The 15,532-nt window shown below is 46.1% G+C and overlaps 2 protein-coding genes and 2 long non-coding RNA genes across 11 annotated transcripts in view; 3 read left to right on the forward strand and 1 right to left on the reverse strand.

Moving 5' to 3' along the window:
- LOC127039341 (zinc finger protein 436-like) overlaps positions 1-15,532 on the reverse strand; it is a 782,343-nt gene that overhangs the window by 677,692 nt on the left and 89,119 nt on the right. The window lies entirely within an intron of this gene.
- LOC127039388 (zinc finger protein 436-like) overlaps positions 1-15,532 on the forward strand; it is a 191,683-nt gene that overhangs the window by 64,421 nt on the left and 111,730 nt on the right. The window lies entirely within an intron of this gene.
- Positions 495-3,431, forward strand: LOC127039513 (uncharacterized). Of its 2 annotated transcripts, none has more exons than XR_007771088.1 (3): positions 495-814; positions 2,505-2,621; positions 2,968-3,431. It is a non-coding gene; the product is annotated as an uncharacterized LOC127039513 (long non-coding RNA). The 2 variants fall into 2 exon arrangements; XR_007771087.1 differs by lacking the exon at positions 495-814 and adding an exon at positions 1,638-1,767.
- LOC127039522 (uncharacterized) lies at positions 3,502-5,394 on the forward strand. Its single transcript, XR_007771101.1, has 2 exons — positions 3,502-3,569; positions 4,931-5,394. It is a non-coding gene; the product is annotated as an uncharacterized LOC127039522 (long non-coding RNA).

The raw sequence follows: 15,532 nt of genomic DNA on the forward strand, positions 1-15,532 counted from the left end.
CTTACCTGTGGGGTTTGCTCGCCTGTCCCCGTCGAACCTAGTTTAAAGCCCTCCTTACTAGGTTAGCGAGTCTGTGCGCAAATAAGGCCTTTCCCCTCCTCGAAAGGTGAACGCCATCTCCGCCTAGCAGTCCTTCCTCGAATAGCATCCCGTTGTCGAGGAAGCCAAAGCCCTCCTGGCGACACCATCTTCGCAGCCAGGTATTCACCTCCACGATGCATCTGTCTCTGCCCGGGCCCCTACATTCGACAGGAAGAATCAAAGAGAATACCACCTGCGCTCCAAACTCCTTAACCCGTACTCCCAGAGCCCTGTAGCCACTCTTGATCTGCTCAGTGTCACACCTCACAGTATCATTTGTGCCCACATGGATGAGTAGCATGGGGTAGTAGTCAGAAGGCCGGGTAATCCTCGACAATGCCTCTGTAGCATCTCGGATACGGGCCCCTGGCAGGCAGCATACCTCCTGGGATGAACGGTCAGGGCGACAGATGGGTGTTTCCATCCCCCTCAGCAGAGAGTCTCCAACCACCACTACCCTACGTTTCTTATTATCAGTGGTGGCAGCAGACCTCCCAGCCTTAGGGGTACGAGGCTTCCCCTCCTTAACTGTTGGGGGTGATTCCTTCTCTCCTGTATCAAGAAGAGCATAACGGTTATCTATTACCACAGCAGGAGGGTTCGCAGCAGGGGTGGAGCACTAAGACTAAGGGGTGGACTAAGAATAACAATAAGAGGAAAGGCCGAATATGGAAAACTGATTGTTCAGCTTGCTTTTGACCTGCATCATATTTTGCAATATATTCCAAATAAGGTAATTAATGTGAAACCTATGTGTCATTGTTTGTGGTTTTAAGCTTTAAAAGTCTTGTGTGATTTTTAGCTCGGGGGGAGAGTATTCCAATAGCTGTCACCCCCTGCGCACTTTTAACCAAGAAAAGAGCCTCAGGCTGAGCTCATGCAAAATCAATCGTGTGGTCGTTTTCCACAACAGCTTCAAGAGGTCCCTGTGATGGAACGTAAATGTCTCCTTCACACCTTCCCCCTGCAGGAGAGTGGCTATTTGACCAGCTGTTTGCCTTGCTGTCTCTGAGGAACTGGTCTGTGGGTGTTCCCCAGAACTATAACTTTTTCAGTAATATCATACTGTAAAATCTCATAACTTTACATACAGTTACTACACATTTTAACAGGAGGATAATATTCAGTAGGTTGTGGGTTTTCAAATGATACCTCACAAGCCATACTGTGTACAAAATTGATCATAATTTTCAAGAAGAGTGAACACAGGGGTACAGACTGACACAGTGTCTGTGTGTGTGTTCCCAGCAGATATGTGGGTATTTCAATCCCTCTAAGCATCTTCATGGACCTGGGGAACTGGTCCTGGAAATTCACTGATTTACAAGTGTGACACTGTATGGAATTGTGAGACACTTTGGTATTAATAAGAAAATAATAAAATCTGATAAAATTGCAATGAATCATGCTAGATATGCCATGGAAGGTGTCAGGGAAAATGTTATGATTTTCCAAGTATGATCATTCTGTTTCTCTGTTTCTATCACCTTTGTATTGTGAGTTACAGATATGTAGGGTATATCTGTATTTCCAGACTTCGGCAGTGTTTCTGGGTAACACCCCCAGACATATTGGCATCAACACTGCCTAGCCTGTTTGATGGCCCATTGAGGGTCATCAGCTGTACAATGAGCCCATGGAAAGGACCAAGGTGATACACCTATTGAGTCAGCAAGACATTCCCGGGTAAGCCTGTGTAATGAGAACTCCAAGGCTTTTCCATGCCATGTGCTGTGAATCTTGTGTTTGGGACACAGGAAGAACAAGCCACATAGCAAAAGGAATATAAAGCTCAGCTGCATCATCTCCATTTTGTCATCAATCCCCCTTCCTGCCTCTGGAGCAACTTCTCTACAAACTGAATCCTGGAACAAAGGACTGAATGAGCCATCCAAGCTGTGGATGCGTTCCAGACAGACTTTCACACCGGCAACTCACTAATACTGCTAAGAACCTGATCTATCCATTTTGGAATGTATCTCACTGCTTTCTCATTTAACTTCATTCTATCTTATTTTGTTCAAACCTTTAGTTTAGATGCTAAAGGATTGGCTGGCAGTGTGGTATTTTGAGTAAGATCCAAACTTATACTGACCTGGTAACGTGGCTGACCTTTGGGGTCAGAAGATCATTTTGTTTATGTGAGCAGTTTTTAAATAACCTCTCACTGTGCTGGATCTAGGTGCTGATTGGGAGTCAGAGAACTGGGATGCAATAAAGGGGGCTGTGTGAGTTCTTTTTTCAGCTTCTCGATAATCCGTGTGGGTGATCTCTTTTTCAGCCTGCCCTGATCTTGGCATTTTCAGTGAGAACTGCCTCTGGCCCACCAGGTCACACTAAGCTCTGAAGTTAAATAAACAGAATGTTTTTTATGACAAAGTCTTATGAAATCAACTGAACTCCTTTGTTTTCTTTCATCTCAGCAAGGTTTCCTGTTACCCAGCCTGATGTGATCTCCCAGCTGGAACAAGGGGAAGAGCCATGGGTCCCAGATCTCCAAGGCTGTGAGGAAAGAGAGATCCTGAGAGCTCTCTGCACAGGTGAGGAAACATTAAACCAACTCAGAATCTGTAAGTGCCTGAAGGAAACTTCTGGTATGCCCAGCAAAGCCCTTGGGAGGTCTCTCAGTTCATTATTGTCCCTAGCAGGGGTTGTATCCTCAGGGTAAATATAGCTCATGGCTTCCTGTAGATCTTAGGAGACACCAGGAATTAGCTTCCTCCCTTCCCCCTGCGTATTTGGATGGGATGTGAAGGCTGAATTCATTCCCCTCCTCTGTCCTGTTTGGGGAGATCAGTTCCTGATTTTTATTTGACCTGTCTTCAGCACTTGTTTTGGTCTTCTTCTCCTTTCCATCCCTGTTTGAGATTTCTGTCTCTATCACAGCAGGTGATGCAATGGCATGTGAGAAAAAGGAGCAGAATTCTCAGCAGGAAAATGTTGAGCAAGTGGATAAACACAGAGCATTATCGCAAAGATTGAAAAGGAATGTGTCCAGGAGTCATGAGCAGGGAAATTCCTTTGAGATTCAGCACAGACCAGAAAGAGAGCAAGGAAACCAGCCAGGGGAGAAATTGGATGAATGTATTTCCTCTTGGGGAACTCAGAAGGTCCTCATGGAAATCACAACACAAAAGGAAATCCTTAGGCGAACGAGAAAAAATACATGCACTGAGTGTGAGAAAAACTTCATTCACAGATCAAGCCTTTCTGTTCATCTGAGAATCCACACAGGGGAGAGGCCCTACGAATGGCATGAGTGTGTGGCAAAACCTTCAATCGCAGCTCAAACCTTTCTAAACATCGGAGAATCCACGCAGGGGACAGGCCCTACAAATGCAGTAATTGTGGGAAAACCTTCACTCACAGATCAGCCCTTTCTGTGCATCAGAGAATCCACACAGATGAGAGGCCCTATGAATGCAATGAGTGTGGGAAAAGCTTCACTCACAGATCAGCCCTTTCTAGACATCAGAGGATCCACACAGGTGAAAGACTCTATGAATGCAGTGAGTGTGGGAAAACCTTCAACCACAGCTCAAACCTTATTACCCATCAAAGAATTCACACAGGGGAGAGGCCGTATACATGCTGTGAGTGTGGAAAATGCTTCATTAAGAGTGCAGCCCTTTCTGAGCATCAGAGAATCCACACAGGGGAGAGGCTCTATGAATGCAGTGAGTGCGGGAAAACCTTCTCTTGGCACTCAGCCCATGTTAGCCAACAGCGAATCTGCAAAGGAGATCAACATTGTAAAAATCTCTAGGGCTATCAAGACTTTCTTTTCTTTAATACTTTTCCTGATTCCCACATAGTAACTTTTAAAGCTCTTTGAACTGTTTGTAGCACCGTTGTCCCTCAGCTTGTCCAGATGAGTGGCCCATTTTTGCCTTTTGCAGTTCGTCCTCTTTTGAGATGGACCTATTTGTCCTTTCTATTTTCCCACAAGTAATTTGACTGTGCCCTTCCTATGAGGAACCAGGGAGCGTCACATTTATACCATTCGTCCTATTGCAAAGTTATTGTTAGAGTCACCAGTGATACAGATTGTATCATTGACAGTTGTTCTCACGTTGCTCTGGGTTGTGCTGAAGAGCAGTTATATTGGGAATTTTTCAAATTAGATGTAAATGAAGAGGAGCTGGGGCAGGAAAAAAGTGTCATTTCAGCTTCCGTGACACTGGAAGGAGATGGGGTGACTCAAAGATTCCCTCCTTCCCCTTCAGTGCAGAACTGTTATCTTTTGCCTGAACCATGCAGAGTTTATGTTCATTGCATTCTATCCATCCACTTCTCAAAGTGTCATGTGATGAAGCATTCTCTGTTGTCTGTGCTTGCAGACGATGTTTTTACTACTTTAATCCTATATCAGAATCGCTGTGACTGGAGATGAGTGTCAAAAGTCCTGGGAGGGGAATTCAAATGGATCCCAAATAGAGTGTGATCATTTAGAGTTTAAATCTCAGGTTCCATTTATTGTAAAGCCATTTCTGGCAAGAGGGGTGTTTTTCCCTCATTATGGGGATGCTAGGATACTAAACATTTTGTAAATAACATAACTGACTATGGAGACAGGGATGAGGGAAGCAGGTTTGAATGGATCAGAGGACAATGTGGTGGGAGAATCTCTTGTCCCGGTTCTGAATAATCAGATGTAACCTGCTCTGGAATTTCACTTGACACTTTCTTTGTAATGTATTCTCTCCCTGTGATGTGGGTTTCTATCTTTCCTGAAGGCTGTGTTTGGTCACGCAATTGGATATTAATTCAGTTTGATAGTATGTAGCTCAGATTTATTGAAGAATTTAAGACAATGACCCTTTGCTAAAGTCCTCATTTATGATTTCAGCTTTGCTTTTTCCCCATCCCTCCATGATGACATGGAGAATGTTGAAGTGCAGTTCTATCAACAGGAGAGAACTCTCTAATTTACTGGACAGGCTAACAAAGAAACAGCAGTGATTTAAAATCTCCACTCAGAAATGGCGAACAACAGCACAACCCCAGCTAACTGAAGGAAGTGTATATGATCACAGTATATTTCAGTTCTTTAAGGTAATATTGTCTCCGATGATCTGGGAAGAGAATCCCATGGTAAGTGGTTTTGAACTAGGCAAAATGCTCATGTGTTTGGTTCCCAAACCATTTGTAACATAGGCCCTACAGAAGATCTCTCCTAGCTAATCCTGTGCTATGGGAAATGCAGCCATTCATGACACAGATGTTGAGGAAATAGAAGTGGAGTTTTTGTCAAATTTATCCTTTGTAGGTTCTAAAGATGTGTATAAAATAAAACCAGTGTTGAAAATGTAATATCTTCAGAAAAATGCCCATTTTTTAATAGAATCTGCAGCTCTGGTAACTAACGAAGATTCTGATCCAGGCCTGTATCCAGTCCCTTTCCTGGACCTGTGCTACTGAATTAAAGAAAAGCTTGGCATGTTTCAGGAAGCCATTCCTCATTAACACTGCTGAGATTTTAAGTGGTTTTGTAAAGGATTCTACTTCAGAGAAGTGTAAATTTCCCCTATCCAAGACCAAGGATTTGGAAAGAGCTGAGGTTGAAAGAGTCCACACCCAGTTCTTGGTTTCCACCCCAGTAAAGGAAGCTATGGTGACCCAAGGAAAATTGTTTGTACAACTCCACTTCATACTTCAGTGTCCCTGATTACACTTCCAAAGTATGCCAGGGTTAGATTGAGAACAATCATCTTTCACTGTTTGGATGCAAAGAGAGAGTGCTTCATAGGACATTCCTTCCCTGTGGATCCCAAACTGGCTGCCTGGTTGGGTAACAAGGACTTTCAGGCTATAGAAATGATGGTAACCAATGAGGCAACGAATTTGTCAGCCTCCGATTTCAGATTTCCGGATATTCGCATGTTGAGTCCTGATACTATGGTTTTGTGTCTGACGCTGTGGCTACACAATTAAGCTGATGTTGGCACAGCTGCACCAATGTAATTGCGCTGCTGTAGCACTACTATTACGGATGCTCTAAGCCAATGGGAGAGATTTCTCCCATCGGACTTGATTAGTGCAACCCCCGCAAGCAGCGGTGGCTTTGTTGGCAGGAGAAGCTCTCCCACTCATGTAGTATTATCTACACAGGGGGTTAGGGCTGTGTAACTACGTTGCTCAGCTGTGTGGATTTTTCACACCCCTAAGCAATATAGTTATCCCGATAAATGTCTTTAGTGTAGACCAGAGAGGTTTCTCTTGTGCTTTATGCATTTACATTACTTCTCTACCTCCTCCTACTTTGAAAGATTAAAAAGTGTGAAAAGAGAGGTATTTTTCTCCATGATGCAAACATTCCGACATAGAAGACCCCTTCTACCAACACATATGGCAGAAGATCCTGAGATATATGAACTCACAGAAGTGGTTGGGACCTACGTTGGGACAAACCACAATAAGAACCAGGGTTCAGTTGTTGGCAATGGAGATTAAAAGAAAACTAACATACATGACAAGAATTTGTGATCTTTGAATATTGTGATAGATCCAGACCAGCTGGTACAGCAGAATAGCAGAAGGCAGATAAAGTGGCCACTGGATTAACAGTTTTCTGTTCCCTGACTGAGCAGAGAAGGGGCTGCTCCAGGCTAATGAGAACACCTGACTCTAATTAACCTGCAAAGAGTCAGGTGAGGCCATTCAGTTAATGTGACCACCTGACTCTAATTAAGGCCCTGCTGATACTATAAAAAGGGCTCACTCCAATCAGACAGGGAAGAGCCAGGGAGCCAGAGGTTAGGAAGTGCAGCTGAAGGGCTGGTTACTGAAGACACCCTCAGACCATGGTTAAAGAAACCCTAAGGTAAGGGTGAAGAAGGGAGAAGCAGGAGAACTGTGAGAAAGTGGCCCAGGGAAATGTAGCAACTCTGGCAGTGAAAGGTTGGCTGCTAACAGCTGCTACCATTAGGGTCCCTGGGCCGGAACCCGGAGTAGAGGGCGGGCCCGGGTTCCCCCCAACCCACCACTACAGGAACATCTCCTGGGAGGGGAAGTCACGTCCCTGTCAGGACAGACGGCTGAACAGAGACTGTGGGAATTCTCTCACCAATCTCCTTGCAGGCCTATGATGAAAAGGGCTCAGTAGACTGTAACCCTGGCCCTAGAGAGAGAAGGGATATGTGGAGGGTCACAGTGAGCCACTGAGGCTAGCATCAACTGCCTAGAAGTGCAGGACCCAAGGGAGCAAGGTCAGAGCTCTGCCACAATATGTTCTTGTTACCAATTAAAATGTAATTATAGGTGAAGTTATTGATTAAAGAGTAAGAGACTGTGTGATAATGTGAATTATTTTGGAAAACTAAAAGTTGTCTTGTTTTTGTGTTTTGTTAGTCATACAGGAAATGATGGCTAATCTTGAAAAGTTAATTTGATTCTAATTTACCCTGGTTCCTCAATTGTTGCTACAGCTCTAGTACCCATCAATCCAAAGACTGAGAGAAATGGAGAGTTTCAACCATTGTCCTTTTAGTATCTTATTGTTCCTCCCTCTGTTTTTTTGTGCTGACCTTTCTCTTCTATCATTTTCTGCCTTTGTTTAGTTGGTAACAGTTGGTTTCCATCACTCACGTTTGTTTGTTTAAATCTCTATCCGTTGTGAAATAAATTTTTTGCTTGTTCGAGAACTGTACTCAAGTGCTGTGTAAGATACCGTAGCAATGATCTACAGTAAAACTAGTAACCTGGGATACTTCAGGAAGAGAGGATCTGAGATTTCACTGAGGATCTGGTGATCCAGGCTGGACCCCAGAGGGGGACACATTGAAGGAACTCAGGGGTTAGGGTGGCTGCTGTAGCTCAGAGGATGGTCCTTGAGTTCCAGCAGGCTGGTGAGTTTGGTCACTAACATCCAGCTGCCAAATGCAAAACTCCCTCTTCCTTGTGGCAGGTGACAGCAAGGAGATTCACAGTCCTCAATACCCTGAGAAGGGTTACAATGTGTCTCTATGTTGATCCACCTGTCAAATTCGCACAGGGAAAGCTCCCAATAGCACAAAACTCTGCCCTATGAAATCATGGAACATGTGCACTTTGCTCTGTGAAAGCATGTAAAGAATCCAAGCGCTGGAGGACAGGGTTTGGGTCCAGAGTGACCTAGACAAATTGGAGGATTGGGCCAAAAGAAATCTGAGGAGGTTCAACAAGGAGAAGTGCAGAGTCTTGCACTTAGGACGGAAGAATCCTATGCACTGCCATAGACTGGGGACTGACTGAGTGAGGGGGGATTTGATAGCAGCCTTCAACTACCTGAAAGAGCAGGATTGTGGGCTTTCTCATGGCCACTTTTGCTGGGCTGGGCAGGCAGCCTGGAAGCCTTTCTAGAAGAGAATTGGGAACTGAGTTAGAAAAACCAGTGTGAAAACCAGAACCTCAGGTTTAGACTCGTTTATTTATATTATTAAATCTTCAATTCTAGTGTCACAGTCAATACAATTGCTTCAGCCGGATAGTTGCCCAAAGGGAAACTTAACTTCTCTTCAAAGGGAGTGGAGAGAAAACACTTTTCAGAGTCCAAGAGAGACAAGGCGAGTGAGGGTAAGCGCTTGTTGAGGACCAACCTCTGTTGGTGAAAGAGACAAGCTTTGGAGCTAACCCAGCACCCTGCTTCAATTCTGTGTAGCCTGAAAGGTCGTCTGTTTCCTAAACAGTAGTTAGAACATAAGAACAGTCACACTGAGTCAGACCAGTTCATCTAGCCCACTGTCCAGTCTTCTGAAAATGACCAATGTCAGGTGCCCCAGAGGAGTCCTGGGACCTACATGGATCCACCACTACCACAAACAAGGTTAAAAGTCAATGCACATGGGAGAAGCATCTTGTGTTTCATTCCTTATGTGCTAGTCCCATCGTGCTGCCATCTCCTTTTCTTCCTTTCTGTTAAAAGCTTTGGTGTTTTGCACAGAAACATTATTTCCTCAGGAGAGACCCAAGAGTGGTGGATGCATTCCAGTACCAAACAGTCACTAGAAGGGGGCAGACAAAGGCCTTTAGGACGAGGCGTCCGTCACTGTCCAAAGATCATCTCCCTCCTGCAAGTCACTGGCAGCCTGAATTTGTTCCTTATCCTCCCAGAGTCTGGGGACTGGAATCAGCACTACCCAGCCCCTCCGTATGTAGCAGGAACAAACACAAACCTGGTCTTTAAAACAAGCTGTCCCCTTCCTTCTGAGGGAAGATTTTTCTGTGACTGAAGTTGAGCTTCAGTTCCCCTCTCCTGGGGTGGGGCCAGCTCCCACTGAGCTCTATTTTCACCTTTGCCCCCTTTCAGTCACTCTGGGATCCTAACTCTGCTCCCAGCTGTCAGGCAGCTTCCAGCCCATCCACCCTGCTCACTAACTCTGTGGTCATGTGTCACTCCCTTTGCCAGCACACAGAGCCTGCAGGAAAGCTACTGCTATTAGATGGATTGGTGGTATAGTGGTGAGCATAGGTGCCTTCCAAGCAGTTAATCTGGGTTTGATTCCAAGCCAATACCATAATGGTTTTTTCTCTTCTGTTGTTTCCTCATCTGGAAGTGGTTTAATTCCAGTCACATTGTGTTACAATCACATTATCAATAGAATGAGACAATAAATGTCTCAAAGCCTAGCAGGTCATACAGGATGGAGGCATACAAGGGGATGAAATGTGTCATCTGAGAAAGACAGAACATTTGGAAACCTGCATCTCCCATCCCCTGGCCTTCCGTGTTATCATTCCAGCTCCGTGAGCTGTTTGTATGATGTTCCTGCATGATGGCGAAATAAAGTTTTGAGTCAGTTTTTGCTCCTGCAGATTCCTTTGCAGTTACAATTATAATGACATGAACAAAAGGCAAGCAAAATAAAAATAAACCCCAAATTGCAATACAGGTGGGGAAAGAGAAGATCACAGTTAAGCCAAACATATCAAAATAAAAATTAATACTAAAAGGGGAAGGGGAAGAGATCAGGTCTGTGGAGATCCCATTGACATTTGAAATCAAATTGTTAGATTCAAATTTCAGACTTGACACTGGAAAACCTGCAACTACCTGTCTCTCTGAACACCTGTGATTAGCAAGATTGAGTTGGGACACCTGTTCTGCTTCAATCATTTATTGTCTCTCTGTTCTCTCTTTCTTCTCCCCCCAATTCCTCGTCTCCAATATCTCTACCTTTCTCCTCTTGCTCCCTCTCCCTCTGCCCTTTCCCAGTGGCAGCCGCTCGCAGGGCTTCTCCCCTGGTAGCTAGTGCTCATTATCAATCAAATAAATCAAAACACTTTCACCTGCAAGTGAATTTAGCCCAGGACCCTCAGAGTCAGCAGGTGTTACCTCCCCAGCTCTCTGGTTAGGTGTCCTAGCACTGGAAGCCTCCTGTGTAGATCCTAAAATAGCGGTTTTGCAGCAGGGGGCTGAAATATTGGACCAGACATTGTAGCTCCACCGTTATTTTATTGAATTGCTTCAAAACAGCAAGTATAGAAAGTCTCCTAAGTGTCAGGCTCTCTGCCATGGAAACAGCTGCCCCTGCTATGTAGGAGTCTGTGCGTTCCACCCAGCAATGTACAAAACTGCTCCGAGCTGAAGGGGGGGTCAGACAGTGACGGTAATGCAAATTTTCAGACTGTTAACCCAAGTCCCTTCCTTTCTTGAACCCAGGACATGTCAGTCACCTGTTAGCCATGGCGTTATCTTCATCTTCAGGACGTCGAACAGAGGGAGTGAACCCCCACACCCAATGGCTCCTTCTTGAGGCATTGTACCGTACCTGCCCCTGGAGACTGTCTGGTTTTATACTCTTAGAGCTTTTTCTCTTCCAACCCCTTATCCCAATCTCTGGGCCACCGCCGCATTTCAGAGTTTAGAATTTACTCTCATCTCCCTCCTATGGCACTTTCCATGTGAATGAGACAAAGCAATGAGGGAAGCTCCCTAGCTAATGAAAACCGGTGCGTTGGGTGAGGCCTGAACTCATAACCCCAGCAGTGCGCATCCCTCGCTAGCCAGTTGTACCCGTGTAGGAGCTTCACAGACAAACTTGGGAAGTAAGCAGTTACCTATGTCTGTAATTAATGAAGTTGGTGGCTAATTGAAAGGTTGGTGGTTCAAACCCAGGTGAAGATAGAGGTGCTTGGCTTTTTTGTGAAGAGAATCCAGTACATTTTAACAGGCAGGAAAATGCCTCAATTCTGGCCTAGCCTCATTGGGCAAGCATAAGGGATAATTTCACCAGATGTGTTGATGGTATAGTGGTGAGCATAGCTACCTTCCGAGCAGTCGACCTGGGTTCAATTCCCAGCCACCACACTGAGGTGCTGTTTTCTCAGCTGGAAACTAGTTTAATTTCCATAACATTGTATCAGTTTATCAATGGAGTGAGAGAATCAATGTCCTGCAGGTCATTAAACACCCAGTGAAGGAAGAAAGGGGCAGGACTATACTGTGAGCAGGTGGAGTCATCCTGGTATTACAATGTTTGGGTTTTTTTCCCTTCCCTCTCCCTTTAGGACTCAGAGCATTTAAGGTTAGAAGGGACCAGTGTGATCATCTAGTCTGACCTGCTGCAACTTGCGGGCCAAAAGACCCCATCCACCCACTCCTGTAATAGACCCAGGAGGGGAGGCAGCTCTGTGCTCTGCCCCTACTCCAGGCAGCGCATGGAGGCCCTCTGCCCCCCTTCCCCCAATGGGTGTGCAGAGATGTGCCAGCAGCACTAAGGTGGCTCCCTCCCCACTCTGCCTCTGTCCCTCCATGCCACTCCCAGAAGTGTCTGGCATGTCCCAGCATCCCCTGGGGTGGGGGGAGTGTCTCCATGTGCTGCCTCTGCCCCGAGAACCAACTCCACAGCTCCCATTGGCCAGGAACTGCAGCCAATGGGAGCTCTGGGGGCCACACCTGCAGGCAGCGGCACATGGAGACTCATTGTACCCGCTGACCTGGGAGCTGCTGTCACAGGGTTGTGTGTACCGGTCACTTTGGGAGTTGCAGTGCCCGGGGTAAGCACCACCCCTCCTGCACCCCAACCCCCGAGCAGAAAGCGCGCACCCCGCACCCAAATTTCCTCCCAGAACTTTGCTTGTCTTCCTTTCACCCAGAACCATCCTTCCTCTCCTGGGTTGCAAGTAGCCATCCCTGGGAAGCCAAGAGGCAGGCACAGGATCCTACCTCCCAGCAGCCAACCGCCCCTCCCCAGACTTTACAGAATGAATGGTGGCGCTCTACTAACCCCACTTAGCCGCACTGAGGGGCTTAGCTTCTGCCTTGCCTTCCTCAGCTCGACTTTCCTCTTTTGCCCCATTCTTGCCTCACTTCCTCCTTTGGCAAGTCACACAAAGGAGGCCAGCAGGAAGAGCCGACCTCCATCAGCCAACCTCCCAGGGCAGAGGAGACCAAGCCACAAGGCTCCAAAAGGTGACTGGCCCCGATCCTCTAGCTTTCCTCTGCTGATGCCAAGGCTCTTTCTCAGCTCATTTCCCCACCCTCTGTCCTGCAGGGGTTGGGTTTATCACAGGTACATGCCAGTGGCAGTAGTAGGAACTTTGCTAGACAGCCAGGGAAGCTGGGAAAAGTAAGCAATTTTGTTTCTGCCTGGTTTTCAACCAGGGACCTTTGGCGTGTTAGGCAAACGTGATAACCACCACACTACAGAAACTCTGTCAGAAGACTTTGCCCCTCCCTTCATAAGAGTATAAGAATGGCTATACTGGGTCAGACCAAAGGTCCATCCAGCCCAGTGTCCTGTCTGCCAACAGTGGCCAATGCCAGGTGCCCCAGAGGGCGTGAACCTAACAGGCGATGATCAAGTGATCTCTCTCCTGCCATCCATCTCCATCCTCTGACGAACAGAGGCTAGGCACACCATTCCTTACCCATCCTGGCTAATAGCCATTCATGGACTTAACCTCCATTAATTTATCTAGTTCTCTTTTAAACCCTCTTATAGTCCTAGCCTTCACAACCTCCTCAGGCAAGGAGTTCAACATGTTGACTGTGCACTATGTGAAGAAGAACTTCCTTTTATTTGTTTAAAACCTGCTGTACATTAATTTCATTTGGTGGCCCCTAGTTCTTATATTATGGGAACAAGTAAATAATTTTTCCTTATTCACTTTCTCCTCATCATTCATGATTTTCTTTACCTTTATCATATCCCCCCTTAGTATCCTCTTTTCCAAAATGAAAAGTCCTAGTCTCTTTAATCTCTCCTCATATGGGACCCATTCCAAACCCTTATCATTTTAGTTGCCCTTCTCTGAACCTTTTCTAGTGCCAGTATATCTTTTTTGAAATGAGGAGACCACATCTATACGCAGTATTCAAGATGTGGGTATATCATGGATTTATATAAGGGCAATAATATATTCTCTGTCTTATTCTCTATCCCTTTTTAAATGATTCCTAACATCCTGTTTGCTTTTTTGACTGCTGCTGAACACTGCATGGTCATCTTCAGAGAACTATCCACGAGGACTCCAAGATATCTTTCCTGATTAACCGTAACTAAATTAGCCCCCATTATATTGTATGTATAGTTGGGGTTATTTTTCCCAATATGCATTACTTTACATTTATCCACATTACATCTCATTTGCCATTTTTTTGCCCAATCACTTAGTTTTGTGAGGTCTCTTTGAAATTCTTTCACAGTCTGCGTTGGTCTTAACTATCTTGAGCAGTTTAGTATCATCTGCAAACTTTGCCACCTCACTATTTACCCCTTTCTCCAGATCATTTAGGACTAAGTTGAATAGGATTGGTCCTAGGACTCACCATTGGGGAACACCACTAGTTACCCCTCTCCATTCTGAACACACCGATGGGCGAACCTGGAGAGAGTGATGGCAGCCCTTCGATAGGTCAGCTGGTAGAGCAAAGGACGAGCTGGCACTCAGGATGTCGTCCTTACATCTCCCTTGTGACTTCAGCTTGAAGGAGAGCTTCTTTTTCTTCCCTTTGCTGAGAAAGAGCAGGAGAAGAAAGAAAGTTCAGGTGAGTCAACTCTTGATGGGAGCCACCCACTGAAAATGTAAAAACAAAAAAGTAAAGCCATAAAAGACTTCAAAGCCCACCAGGCCCAACCTCTCTTCTAATATGGCAGAAAAGCCACACATCTCCTGTCTAGGTAGGGACATCCTATTGCCCCACAAGAAGTCGAAGGTCATGTTAAGCCTCAGAAGCACTCATGGAGCAGGGGGAAATACATGGCTGAGGAAATTCCCTGTAGCCGAAAGATAGGTCTTGAGCATCACAGCTTTGTAGGTAATTACAAGGTCCACTTACGCCACCGGCTGAGCCATTCCTCACAGGCCAGCAACTGCTTCTCCCAGTTTGCGTTCCTCACCATGTACCCAACTAAATGCTAGAAGGCCCAGCTCATCAACCTGCTCACTCTTGCAGCCCTCCTCTTCCACCCTGACTGATAATGAGGAGTATTAAGCCTCCCTCCCTTAGGCCTTTCAGCATTCCAGGGGAACACCAACACTGCCCAAGTGACTTTGGGCCAGTTGGTCAACCAATAGGGCTGCCTCCTAGGCCAGGCTGCAGCCCAGCTTCAGGACTCAGAGGAAATGGAGCTCCCATCCCTACCTACAGGACTCCAAGCACGGCCAGCCTTCTGGATCAAACATCCCCTCTTGTGCTCAAGTCACAACAGCTAGCAGGCAAAAGACAGGCTTTCATATCATTTGAGAGAGCAAGACAGAGCCTTGGAAGACCCAGCAGGATTAGGTCACACAGTAATTGTCCTCAGATCCTACTGAGACTTCAACTCAGATTGCAGGATTCAAAGTCCTGAGGGCTGCTCTTACATCATGGGACCAATAGGAAACCCCCAGATCTCTGCTGAGTTCTGGTGTGGATGACCCTGCGGGTGCAGCCCTCCATTTGCTCACCAAGTTGGCATGTAACAGTTTGCTGCAACTCCCAGGGGCCTTTCTTAATCCAGATTGAGAGGCCAGTGGCCATGTGAGGAAGTTGTCCCTTCCGTCCTAGGCAGTACATGGCCCTTTCTAGGAAAGACCAAGTCCTGGAGGAAAAATGACTGTTTGTGTAATAACATCCTGAAGAGATGCCTTTTTCAGTTGTTGGAGGAGTACCATATGGGGAAATGCTCTTTTTTACCTGACCAGGGACTTGAACCCTGAAGCTTCAGATTAAAAATCTGATGTTTTACCAACTACTCAGCCTCACCATTGCTTCTTTTCCTTCCAGCCAGAACCCCGCTTCTCCTGGGCTGCAAGTAGACATCCCTGGGATGCCAACAGGCAGCCACAGGGGTCTATCTCCCAGCAGCCAACCGCACCTCCATGGGTTTGGCCATCAGAAGGGCAGGAGGGGGTTTCCTGGATCCCAGTTGCTCACAGCCAGCCCAGATTCCACCTCTAAAACCATCAGTCATGCCCCCAGGTTGGCCATAAAGGAGCAGCCATTCTCCACTTGGACTCAGCTTTGCTTGTTTTCCTTTGACCCAGA

This window comes from Gopherus flavomarginatus, chromosome 23 (assembly GCF_025201925.1).
Source record: "Gopherus flavomarginatus isolate rGopFla2 chromosome 23, rGopFla2.mat.asm, whole genome shotgun sequence".
In the NCBI taxonomy this organism is placed as follows: domain Eukaryota; kingdom Metazoa; phylum Chordata; order Testudines; family Testudinidae; genus Gopherus; species Gopherus flavomarginatus.